The sequence below is a fragment of the Tachypleus tridentatus genome, chromosome 10 (genome assembly GCF_004210375.1).
Source record: "Tachypleus tridentatus isolate NWPU-2018 chromosome 10, ASM421037v1, whole genome shotgun sequence".
NCBI classification, from domain to species: domain Eukaryota; kingdom Metazoa; phylum Arthropoda; class Merostomata; order Xiphosura; family Limulidae; genus Tachypleus; species Tachypleus tridentatus.
In genome coordinates, this window is record NC_134834.1 from 64583786 (window position 1) to 64597334 (window position 13549).

Here is a 13549-nt window from a genome sequence, read left to right on the forward strand (position 1 = left end):
TGTTTTAGTTTGTTTCATCTTTTTTTTTTCAGGAAGTTTGGGTTAATCGAATTTGTTAGTTCATCCTCACTAACCTTCAAAAAATTTCGTACGTGTTATCTCTCGAATTTTAATACTAATTATATAACGTACCCACTGATAATGCGTGAGAGTTTTATGAAAACATGCTTAAATTAATTTAAAATCAACTATTTTCATGATTTGACGCTTATTGCTTTATTAATAATGATGACCATCAACTGTTTTCATGATTTGGCACATATTGTTATATTAATGATGATGGCCAGATGGTAAGTTTACACGAGAATTTCGAAATAAAAACGATTAATCAAAGATCTACTTTCTTTATATCTAGATTTTATAAACGTGTATAAAACAATTAGAGCAGAAACAGAAAGAAAGTAACAGTAAGAATTGAACAAACAATCACAAAGTACAATGTGTGAGTTTTATCAGATTGATATTGATTTCAGAAGTATCTCTGAGTGTAGTACCTACGTAGTAGTAGGGATAGATTTTCTGCCATATTTAATCTGTATTTGTAAACTGTCTCAAAATCTTAATCATATATATATATACATATACATGCGAGATTCCTATAAAGTGATATTCGAAATAATCTACCAACTACACTATATGGTATCTATATACTAACTAAATGCATTTATATTGTAGTCGCTAATGCTAGGTGGACCTCAGGCAAGGCATTCAGTGCGTTTTCTTATTGTTTTTCTGTTTTTCCTTGAGCACTTGAGCACGCAGCTAAAACAAACAAACTTCATCATCAAAGTGAGAAGAAGCGAGACAGTGTAAGAGATAAAAGTCAAACAACGAAGTGATAAGCCACATTTACTTGTATAAAACACATTTTTTTACTGCAGCTTTCAATTCGTTAAAAGTGTAGTTTGTTGTAACACAATACCTATGAATCCAAAAATTACAAGATATACACAAACCATTATATTTCAAACCCTATATGGAGTACCTTATGTTCACCTAATGTTGTTTAATGATTCCAAGCGAAAAAACTGCTATGTTTTGTAGACTATGTTTCATGAACATTTGCTGTCCAAGTTTGGTGTTAATTAAAGCTAGTTCTGTTATCATAATTTCAGCGCAATACATCAACAAAACATTTCTCGAAAGAAAAATGTTCTGAAGTGTATCAAAACTGCGTATTATAAATAAATACAACAGGATACTCCCTATACATGTTTGACATTAATTGGTTTCTAACAAATAACTGTATGCTTTGTTTGTTTGTTTCTAAGTACAAAGCTACATAACGTGTTACTTATTTTAATTTTATTACAACATAAGCACTGATCGTTACTTCCTCTTATTTATTGAAACAGTTTTTAATTTTGACTAAATTGATCATTTTGTCATGAATTTGGACAACAAAAGCTTCTACGTATCTCCTGCTACTTATTTCACCTTATTACGATTAAATTTGAATGAAACTATTGTTTCTTCACCAGGCGTCTAACAGTAAATCCCAGAATGCCTAAAGAGAGAGAGAGAAGAAATTATCAGTCTTCATATACAGGATTATTGGCATTTATCCTATGATGTTTTCCACTTTTATGACCCTTTGAAAGAGATGCTGTCAATTTCAGATAAAGAGATAACAATTGATATACTTGGAGATAGCGCTCTTTACAAATTGTCAGCATGACTGCTCTTGAAATAACAAAGAGAGTAAAATCCCGAAATTATATCAAAAGTAATATGTTAAGCACACCGATAGTAAATAACATCTTTAATTAATAATTCCACAACTGTTGCAGTTACAGAAACATAACAATTACCGTTTTTACATCTATCGTGACCTCACAACTATAACGATGAATATTTTTTTAACGTTCTCAGCTATCAAGTCCTCGGGATAAATTACTCTCAGGATTTTCACACCAGCCCACACCTCTCTGGTGACAAAGACCACCATTAAAGCATAACACAAACACGTGAGAATATTCAGTTCAAAGACCCAGCGCAATAAGGAGAGTGTTTGACACTTTCTATCCATATAAGTGGCGGTTTTTATCAGTAGTTTTCTTTGTAGTGTGCTGTCATTTCTTCGGTCTGGGAACATGACATTCGTAATGCATCGTTCGTTGCATGGGATCCTTCAGCGGTTGACCTTCGAACAACGACGGTCAGATTTGGCTGTGGAGGGTGAATGAACAGATCGTCTTATCCACATTTTATCTCTCCGTTCTCTCTCCTAATGGTCTTCTTTTCTCCAGCAGAAACTGTTGTATTCTCTGGATTCTGTTTCTTATTTCAGCGAAACATAATTCTAAGCCACGAACGCGGCCGTATTGCTAAACCAGAATGCATATAGATCAGCTAATGTGCTTTCTGTCATTTCTAAACAAACATAAATTCTCTCGTAGTTGACAATATTAAACGTGTATACAGAAATATACCCGTGTATAATTATATTGAAATACAGAAATGGACATAACCTATATTGTTGCTTCGTCCATTCATCCCAGTAAATGTTTATCATTGTAACTGTGTACATCTACCTCTCTTTTATTACGCAAGTAACTTGCCTCTTTATTTAAACAGTTCATTAGCACAGAAAAGTGAACTTTCAGCTCCTCTGGATATAAGTACAATATATATAGCTATATATTAGCTAAAGATATTTCTTATTGACTCATGTAGAGAAAAAGTAGTTGATACTGAAATCATTCTATGAACTATTGAGTAAAAACAGCGAATAATATGTAATAATATTTCAACCATACCATATCTGGTATGCAGAGATTAGCAGGTCACCTAGGATACAATATACATGGTAGAGGTTCAGATGTTGTTTATATCAGAAGTTGCAGAAACAGTAGTAATTATAATGTGAAGTTATAATGAAGTGTAATTACTAACATTTATCATTTAGGTTACTTACGATCCATTTTTATAATAGGGATTAAAGACGCAATTATTTATTTGTTTATTATTACTTTTATTATTTGGATTAGCTTTACTATTACTCAGACGAACTATTGAACCAGAAAGTTTAGTTGACTTTAAAATATTAATTAAATTGTGAAATACTTAAATAGGCGTGATCTTTATGATAAATGAGCAAGTTGTTTATTCGGTGTTTTTTTTTTTTTTTAAAGTTATGTTCGGTTGTATTTAGTTTTCAAGAGCCAGTCAGTGTTAAGTGTGCATTTTTTTTCCTTATAGCAAAGCCACATCAAGCTGTTTGCTGTGTCCTCCAAGGAGAATCGAACCCCTGATTTTACCGTTGTAAATCCGTAGACGTCAGTGTTAAGAAGGTTTTACACTACATGGATAATAAGTGGCACATCAAAACATTCTGCTTCTCTAAATAGGCAACGTTTTCTTTACAAACTAAATAGAGGTATTACTTTCGTTGAAAATTTGCAAAGTAATCCTAGACTGTACAGTAAAACCTGCCTGTTAAAGCCCTCAAGACTGAAGTGAATTAGTACAGGTACACCAGTAAGCACGCGTACAAAATAATTATCACAAGTGAACTTCAGTTCAACAAAGCCCTGATTAAAACAATTTTCTTTCTTTACTTCCTGAACTCATTAACATGAACACACAGTTTGAGAAACATATTTCAAAAGATTTACACAGACTTGGAACTTTGAGAGAAAAAAAAGAATATAATATATTTTCATCAGCTTATAAAATGATAATATATATGTATTTTTTTTCAAAAATGTATAGGTATGTGTAGTTTAAATAAAGATCTTTACAATGTTTTAAAGTTAAATTTCACCTAAGTAACCACTCAATAAGTGAATTACAAACTGGAAACTGTTCTTATACAAGTTTGTGTGTGTTTAATTTAAGTATTCGTTTTAAAATTAAAATAACATAGTATCAAAGATTATCTTTGATTATCAAAGAGCATAATCATCAAGTCGGTCCGCCATAAAACAGCTGTTGAAGACATTGTTAATTCGATTTCTGCTCGTAAGGAAATAAGACAAACGTTCGCCTTCTTTCTTCCAACACAGTTGAAGTTGACAGTACAGATATTTATCAAACAATTATTTAACATAATAGATACCAGTAATAAAAGAATCCCAGAAACAAGGTATAAAATCTAGGATTTACTTAAATGTTTCAATTGGTTGCAACAGTAGATGCATTGCAGAAAATAATGAGCAAAAGTCTCATTCCATCCCACAGAAGGGCCTGAAATCTTCAGATTTGTGTTTTCAAATAAATGTAAATCAAACCAACTCTTGGACTACTCTTTACAAAAGAAAAATGGGGTTAACGTTTACATTATAACGCCTCCACAGTTTTTGGTGAAAGGATTAGAATTCCAAAACCTGCAAGATGCGAGTGGAGTGCCCTAACCACCAGATCTTTCGAAACACATAAATTTATCTCTTACCTTTCAAAGAGTATTGATGTAAAAAAAAGATAACTTCCATACATTGCATTTTCCACAATCTAGTATTTGCCGTATACAAACAAAAAATTATCTTCAGTTTCAACAAGCATAGACTTTAAAAAAGGTAATTATCAGTCTCAAATAAAATACATTTTATTATTTACCTCATACCAACCAAAACTTATATTTTATCTTCCTTTTCAACGAATATACAGGGTGACCGTAAGTCCCTACCCATCCATATGTTATTATGTTATATTCAATAATACTAATGATGAGTTGAAAGCAGCTGTTACCGCGGCATTTGGAACAATAACCCCTGCTATGTTGAGGAAAATGTCTCACAGAACATGGCGTCGCATAATATTATGCAGCGAGAATGAGGGACAGCACACAGAAACACTTGATACATAAGATATATGGATGAATAGGGACTTACGGGCCACCCTGTAGATGCCTTAGATCAGCTAAATTCCACTAAGTGAATTCTAAACAATCCACTCCACTATTTAGTAGATACCAAAGTAGTTAAGGCAGAGACTATGACGTCAGATGCAATAACGCCATAGTTCCACGAAGTGGAATCACAATCATGATGACATCATCATACATATTTGAACCTGTTATCAGTAGCTAGATTTACTTTTTTACATTTCCTTTCCTTTTATTTGTAAATTACTTATCGTCCTGGATGGCACCAATTTATCGTGAAAACGTACGACAGTCTTACTGTTTCTCTACTTTGTCATATAACTGTGTTTTTGACGAAATATTTCATTTTACACTCGTTGCTTTATACTTTAGGTTTATCCATGTTTTATAAAGGTGCTCCACATTCGTATTATGTTTGTAAAGTAAACTATTTTTCTATGTGTCTCATCACGCAATTACTTCATCAATGTCTCAAAAATTTGTAATGATAAAACTACTATAACAATATTACACATGTCAATTTTTACAACACATTAATTTGAAAGAGTCAATTAATTTACAAATAAATCATTTTATCATACCTAATGTTTTTATAGATATTGAATGATTTAACATACATATTATTGTTTTAGATCTATAACTTTTTATATTTTGAAAAGAATGCCTTTTAACACACAAACTTAAAATACACACATTAACACGTTTCACTATCTTTAATTTTAACACGTAGCTAATAAACTCTGTAGTAAATCATTTTATTACATAATAAAAGTGTTTAATCACTATTATAGAATAATAACACTCACCACTTTTTCATAAATCTTTGAGGACAGGTGTAACTGAACTTTCTTCTACAGTAGAGAAATAACGAACATTACATACGTGTTCAAAATCACCATGTTAAGTAGGAAATATAATGTTCAATATGTGTGTGCTCCTGTTAACAGACTTCATTAACACTGAAAGCAAGTAATCAATAATTGGTACTTCACATTTATTGACTCATAGCTAACGGTATGTTAATCTTTTAGTGAGGGGGGATGATAGACTTGTTTTCAGTTTGGTCATTAATATTGTTAATATTTAGTCTGACGACCCTATTGCAGAAGAATTTTACGAAAATTAATTAATGCCATTATTCAATATTGAAAATAAAACTATTCAAACTCAATTCAAATTTAAGTGTAAATAAATTCATAAACTTTAAATAAGTCTGATGTCATACTTACTGAAATATTTATTCAGAAAACTTCAGTATAAACTACTAATTACGTAAGTGTTTTCCTTATTACTACATGTCCATTTTAACTCAGTATGTAAGAATATGTATAGTTTATTTAAAAACGACAGATTCTAACTCTTGTATGTCAACAATATTTTACAACAATCAATCAGAAGTTCAGACAGTCTCAATTCGCTTAGGCCCGGCATGGCTAAGCGTGTTAAGGCGTGCGACTCGTAATCTGAGGATCGCAGGTTCGCATCCCCGTCGCGCCAAACATGCTCGCCCTTTTAGCCGTGGGGGCGTTATAATGTTACACTCAATCCCATTATTCGTTGGTAAAAGAGCAGCCCAAGAGTTGGCGATGGTTGGTAATGACTAGCTGCTTTCCCTCTAGTCTCACACTGCTAAATTAGAGACGGCTAGCGCAGACAGCCCTCGAGGAGCTATGCGCGAAATTAAAAAACAACAAACAAACGAAACTACAAATTCTTTTAAGGACTATATTGGGCCCATCATGGCCGGATGGTTAGGGCACATGACTCGAAATCTAAGGGTCGTAGTTTTGAATTACCTTCTCTCCAAAAATACTCGCCCTTTCAGCCATGAGGGCATTATCATGTGATGGACAATCCCATTGTTTGTTAGTAAAATAGTTGCTTGTGAAATGGCGGTGGGTGGTGATGACTAGCCTTTCCTTTAGGCTTTCACTGCTAAATTAGGTACTGTTAGCACAGATATCCCTCGTGTAGCTTTGCACGAAATTCGAAACAAACCAAACCAAGAACTATATAGATAGTTTTCTTAAATTAAAGAAAGGTTTTTATCGCCTTCTTACTGTGTAATATCGGAGGCAAGACAGGAACACGTCACCCAGTTTTATCAAAAAGAAGGAGTGCAACTGACAGTTCAGTTGAAATTCATTTTAAAAACTACATTTTAATTGTTTTTGGGGACATGGGGGCTTATTTGAGGTCAAAACACCAAATATCAATGTACATTGGATAAAAATAACCACTCCTTAAGATATAATAATACTAAGACATTACACTGATTAGCAAAGATGTAATAGCTCTTCATTGCAAAAGTAAACATGAATATCTACCAGAGAAAGATCAAACCTATATCTTTCTGGCAATTTTCAAATGGTGATCTGAAATTATATTATACACTAGAGAAGACATTACTGTCTACACTTCAGACGCATCTCATGACCTACTTCCACGGGATTATCTTGTTGAATTAACGTACGAACTAGTCAGACACTATACAGCATCATGGGTGAGTGATGGTCCCAAAAACTACGTGTACTTACGCGACAATGGAAAGTCATGTTGTAAACTTATATGGTTTATCCTAAGTTTTATCCACGCACAAAAATTAAACTTCTTAACAAAAAAATGTAAGATAATAGTATGGTTTAGATATATTCAGTTCTTTTCAGCCACTAATAATTGTGATACGATAAGATAAGATGATATGTGAAGATGTAAAGACTCAGATAATTTACAACAAGAAAAAAAAGAGAATTATAATTCAGTTTACACCAAACGATACATCTACCCAGACTTTAACACCCTTCCATATGGATATTAATTTTTTTCATTTCATGAAACTAGCTATTTGCCATGTTCTGTAGACTGAAAATAAAACATGTGCAAGACCTTGGGGGAAGGTCTCAAGTGTGCTCATACATAATCTGCATAAAATGAGTCCCGTTTAATTTATTTCGCATTACAGTTTAAGATGAATAACAATCTGCTACACCATTTTATGATTTGTTTATTTATTTGAAGTTAAGCACAAAACTACACAATTGGCTATCTGAACTCTGCCCACCACAGGTATTGAAATCTGGTTTCTAGCGTTGTAGGTCCACTAGGGAGGCACCATTTTACGTATTTAGTGTCAGGTCCAACAAGAAATGTTAATTCATATTTTGTATGCAAAGTTTTAATCTCTCATCGTGAAGTTATCTTTCCTATTCTTGAAAATATCGTATGGTTTTATGATGAATTTCATACCTTTCATACAAAATAAATGTAAAATATTATTCCCAACGTTCATTTTGTAGAAGGATTATCTGAAAAATTTCATAATTATTTACAGTCTGATAAACAAAATATTTTTACCATTGAGGATCTTATAAGAGAAAGTGGTGAAAACAAACAAGTGTCTCAACTTGTTACACGTAAAAATCAGGATTTCAATTTACCAGTGTTTCATATTTTACAGAATATATTCCATCAGGGTGGAAAAAAGTGTAGTATTAGTCTAAATTCTCAATATATTACTTTTGTTCAAGGATGTCAGAGACAAACCTCAGTTAAATGTTTCGGTAGATACAAGTTTTTTTCCAGCATTTGTCAAATATTTTGAAGAAGGTTATCAAATGGAATAAGAAAACCATATGGTTACTTGTTGATTTGAAACCTCAAACACTAGAAGAGATACGTTCAAGACCTGCACTTTTTCCAGAAGATAAAGTTCCAATTTACGTACAAAGTTAAGTTAAAACCAGTGTTTCACTAAACATATATATATATATATATCATAACTATGGCAGTGATAGGACCAGGAGTATTTCATCTGTAGAACGGACCACATGTAGCTTCCACTCAAATGTTTAGTCATTGGATAATTGTGTGCGCTTTTGTTTGAACAAGTTTTTGGGTAAATGTCTTTCAGATTTGATCATTGTCAGTGCAAGTTGATGACACGGTGCATTCTTTGGAAATCTGGTAACATCCACTATTCCTACCTGTGGAATGTAACTAGAATGTTGAGAGAGAGACAAAAAAAGCCGAGATTTTGAGAAGTCTCCAGAAAATTCCTTGTGATAATCTAATATTATTTAGATGCCCCCAGGTTAATCAGCTTTCAAAATCGACTCTGTCATGCCCATTTCATATTAACAATTATTATTACTGTAGTGTGAAAAAAGTTGATGTTATGAATGGATATATAAATAAGCTGTTTTTGTATGTTGTACTTACAATATCTTTTTATTTATACATCATGATATTTATAGTCGAAAAACATCAAGAGTAGCTGCCTGTATTACCTGAACAAACACATAAATACATGCAGGAATTAAAAACGATTTTTAATTCTTTGTATCTGTGAATATGTTTTAAATGTTTTGAAGGGTAACGTTCCTATAATGAACATACAAAAACAGAAACTTAGGTACCACAAGTCATTATTGGAAAAGTTGACTATCAAGAAAGCATAAGTTAAACCGAAAAGAAATTTGATAATACAGAAGGAAGAGTTTATACTTTTACTCGTAGCACTGATACTTTCGTTATTTAGTGGTAGGCCCAGCATGGCTAGGTAGTTAAGGCGCTCGACTCATAATCCAAGCGTCGCGGGTTCGCATCCCTGTCACACCAAACATGCTCGCCCTTTCAGCCGTGGGGGCGTTATAATGATAAACCAACTACAACAATATCATCAGACTTTTCATTCACAAGCCATTTAACCTACTGGGGTCCAGCATGGCCAGATGGTTAGGGCGATCGATTCGTTATGTGCGGGATCGTGGGTTCGAATCCTCGTCACACTAAGCACGCTCGTCCTTTCAGCCAAGTGAGCGGTATAATGTGACGGTCAATTCCATTATTCGTTGGAGTAGCTCAAGAGTTGGCGGTGAGTGGTGTTTACTAGCTGCCTTCCCTCTAGTCTCATACTGCTAAATCATAGACGGTTAGCGCAGGTAGTCCTCGTGTAGCTTTGCGCGAAATTCGAAACAAACAAGTGACCCACTCAAATTAAAATGGAATCGCAGACTCATAAAATCTAGAGATCGTCAGTAGTATTTCTCAGAAATATAAAAGGAAAGCTAAAATTGTATTTAACTTGATACGTTTCAGTAGGGCTCTATTATGGAGTGATTCTTGAGAAGTACTTGTCAGTGGAATATCTGTTCCAAATATTTACATAATTAACATCACGTTGTTATAGATATAGACAGATGGAAATACATGAGATATGATACACGCGTTAAAAGGTCTAAGTGTACAGTATTTAAATGAGCTAATTTTCAATGAAGTTTTATTATATTATTCATTCATTTATATTCATATGCCGTCATGGACTGTTAGAAACGAATAAAAGCCCTATAACCTGAGCGTTTTCAAAAGGTGGATATTTCTTCTTCAGGAGTAAACTGGGAATGGTGGTGTAATTGAATGAGTGATATACATATATAAAAGGAATTTAATGACATCACAAGGTCAGTCGGTTTTTCCAGGAAATTTCATTATGTACTGTTGTAAGCGTCTTATTTATGATACAATGTAATCGATGACGAGAGTGTATGTGGAAAGGTGTTAGGGATACTTTATTTTAGAAATGGCTAAATATATATATATTTAAAACTATATTTAAGTGTTTAAGTAAAATAAAGGTGACACTTGAAGACTGATTGAAAAAAATATGTTATACTAATCAATTTATAAAAGCACGTAAATGAAAAATTATATTAAACAAATAATAATTTTTAGGAAATTCAGCTTTCATATTACATGAAAAAATAGGCAAAGAATAAAATTATTTTTCTGAAAAACATTAAAATAACGAACGCAATCACTGCTTCCAGGATTTAGATTAATTCCGAATGGTTGAACAGTGTTTAGATCAGCAATCCAATAAGCTTCTTCTATTTCTCTATCTGCTTTAGTTTTGAATTATATTTCAATGCCGATAGGAGTAGCATCGTTAATGAAATGACCGGACTGGTGAAGTGTTAAGCAACAGGGAGATCTTTCTCCGTGTTAATAGAAGATTTATGGTTGTTAATACGTTCTCTGAGAGTTATTTATGTATGTTCTACACATGTATGATTGAGTTTTTTACACTGTACGAGATAAGTGGCGTTTTTGTTTCACAACGGGCTTTACTGCATAGACAATAACCCTTTTTGTGTGGTATATAATTCACTTTTGTGTGAACAAGGATATCTTTTAGAATTCTGATTTTTCGGAAGGAGACAACGGGAACTTCAAGAAATATTTGTTTAAGACGATTGTTTTGCTGTAGGAGTTGAACATGATTTTTCCGAATTTGTGAAACGTTTCTGAGTTTAAACTGATCAGTAATAATAAAAGAAATTATATTTGATAGTTCAGTTTTATTAAGGTTTAGGATGTTTTTTTCTTCTGAGTGTTGTTAGACGTTTTACTTTGTCTGTCAATTTCGGTATCCTTATACCTTCTTTGTAATATGGTTTATTTTAGATTCTTGGTGTATTTTGTGTAGCATATTTCACCTGAGTTTTTTCTTTATTCTAAGAGCTTGATTGTAGGTAATGTTTCGTTTAGTGTGTGAGAGGTGACAACTTTTATAATGAAAATACTGTGGTCTGTCTGAAGGTTTCTTGTATAAATCAATGTGTAAAATTTTCTTAGAAAAACTGTGACGTCAAGAAAGCTAACCTGGGCTGGTAAGTAATCACTGGTAAACTTTATTGTTTTTTAAAATGAGTTTCCATATGTGATAAATTCTTTAAATGATTTAAACCAGCAGTACAGATGAAAAATATGTCGTCTTCTGTAACGTTTCTATGTATAAAGTTTTAAAGGGCTGAGTTGTAAACGCTGGTTTTCAATATGATCCATAAAAATGTTGGCATAATTGGGAGCCATTTTGGTACCCATTACAGCATTGTTAACCTGAATGTAATATTTGTTATTGTATTCGAAGTTGTTCAGAGTTAAAACCATGTTGGCAAGATCGGTTATTGTTGGGGATTTTGATGGGTTAGAAAGATTTAATGTGGACTTTAAAATTTATAGTCCTTCATCGTGTGGGATGTTGGTGTAAAGGGAAGAAACATCCATCGTGCAGATAAGACTGTTTGGTAGTGGCTGTTCGTCGGTATTAATATCTTCTGTGATGCAAAGATAGTATAAAGGTGGTATTCTTTATGTAAGAGGGGAGAGTACAGGGAATATATTTTTGTGTTGGCCAACAAACGTGGACAGCTTTTCGGTAGCTATGTTTACTTTAAAAATTGTAAGTCGACCAGAATTCTTTGTTAGTGTATTTTGGGTAAGAGATAAAATCTACCAGGAAAAGTGTTTCTGGGTGTTAAAAACTGAAAGATTTCTCTGTTAATTTTATTGTTTTAGGGGAGTTCTTTAAGCTTATAAGTTAATGGTCTTAATAAAGAGAGTTGTAGGATCATGTTAAAGGTTTTTTTTTTACAGAAATTAATGTCCTCTAGTTGCTGGTTCGCGTCCATGAGATAGTGGTCTTTATTAGGAGTAACAATAGCTCTATCCTTCCGTGCTGGCTTCATCATTATATTGTTGTTCGATTTAAAGTACTTCTTTTTTTGATTAATATTGTTAGGACATTGCTTGAAACTTTTAAGGTCTGCATTATGTCATTTTCTAAATGTGGTTCTCTGTTTGGTGGAGGTGACCATAAAGACTTTTCTTTCGGAGTACATTGATTTTAAGTTGAGTGGAGATTTTGTGAACAGATTTGCGAAGTTTTAGTTTTCTAGAGAACTAATGGAGATCAGAAAGAAGTTCAGGCTCATTAACATATTTGCCATTTGAGCAGAAGTTGAGATCTTTACTAAGGGGACTGAGTTCTGCTTCAGTAAGAGCTGTGTTTGAAATATTGAGATATGTGGAGAATGTTCAACGTTATCTGTACACTTTATAAGGTTCCTGTTGTTTTCAACAGATTTGTTGGTTTGAGAAGGTGTATGCGTACAGAGTATGAAGTGTTTTAAAATACTGTCAGCCTTTTAAGCTCAATAATATCTTGAATCGTCTTAGAATTAATATCGTATGCTGTACAGGTCAAACTATCATTAAAGTTGGTGTTAGAAACTAAATAAAGGTAGATGGCATAGAAAATAATGTCTAGTAAAACTCTTCAGTCAATTTATTATAATAACTACATATCCTTCTAGCCTTGGAAGAGTACAACCTTTAAATCTGTGAAAGCTCTAGATAAACTAGTTACTATAAACCAGGTTAAACACTGGTTAAATCATCAGGATACACACACTCTAGACAAACCAGTAAGATATAAGTTTTCTAGAAACAGTAGTCATTTCAAAGATCAATGAACAATAGGAGGTTGATTTAGTGGATCTCTCTAATTTAAATCAACAAAATAATCTGTTTAAGTATTTACTTTTGTGTAATAAATTTAACAGATGAATCCAGTGTCATGTTTATTAGCCTTGTGGCTTTCCCCCAAAAATTTACCTTGTGCGCCACCAAAGGGGTAAAATTAAGTGACTAAGTACTGGTCTTCAAAGATATAGTTATTCAAGTACAGTGAAGAAAGTACTATGGTTTTTAAAACAGTGTGAGATTTTTCACGAAAAATTTTACATTATCAGTAAATATTACAAATCTTTTGTAAAGAAAACATCAAGTTTTTTATTGGTTTTTTATTGGGTTTTGTACCAAGTATTAAGATTTTGTTAAGTAATGATTCGTTCGTGCATTTTTCAATTTTCGAATGTTGACTAT

General features: G+C 32.8%; 1 long non-coding RNA gene across 1 annotated transcript in view; it reads right to left on the reverse strand.

The window, feature by feature from the left end:
• Nucleotides 1-1799: 1799 nt before the first annotated feature.
• The window catches only part of LOC143229457 (uncharacterized), a 45474-nt gene continuing 33724 nt past the window's right edge, over nt 1800-13549 (reverse strand). The window contains exons 2-3 of the long non-coding RNA XR_013015880.1: nt 5632-5676; nt 1800-2327 (exon numbers count right to left, since the gene is read on the reverse strand). This is a non-coding gene — a long non-coding RNA (uncharacterized LOC143229457). The remainder of the gene's footprint in view (nt 2328-5631; nt 5677-13549) is intronic.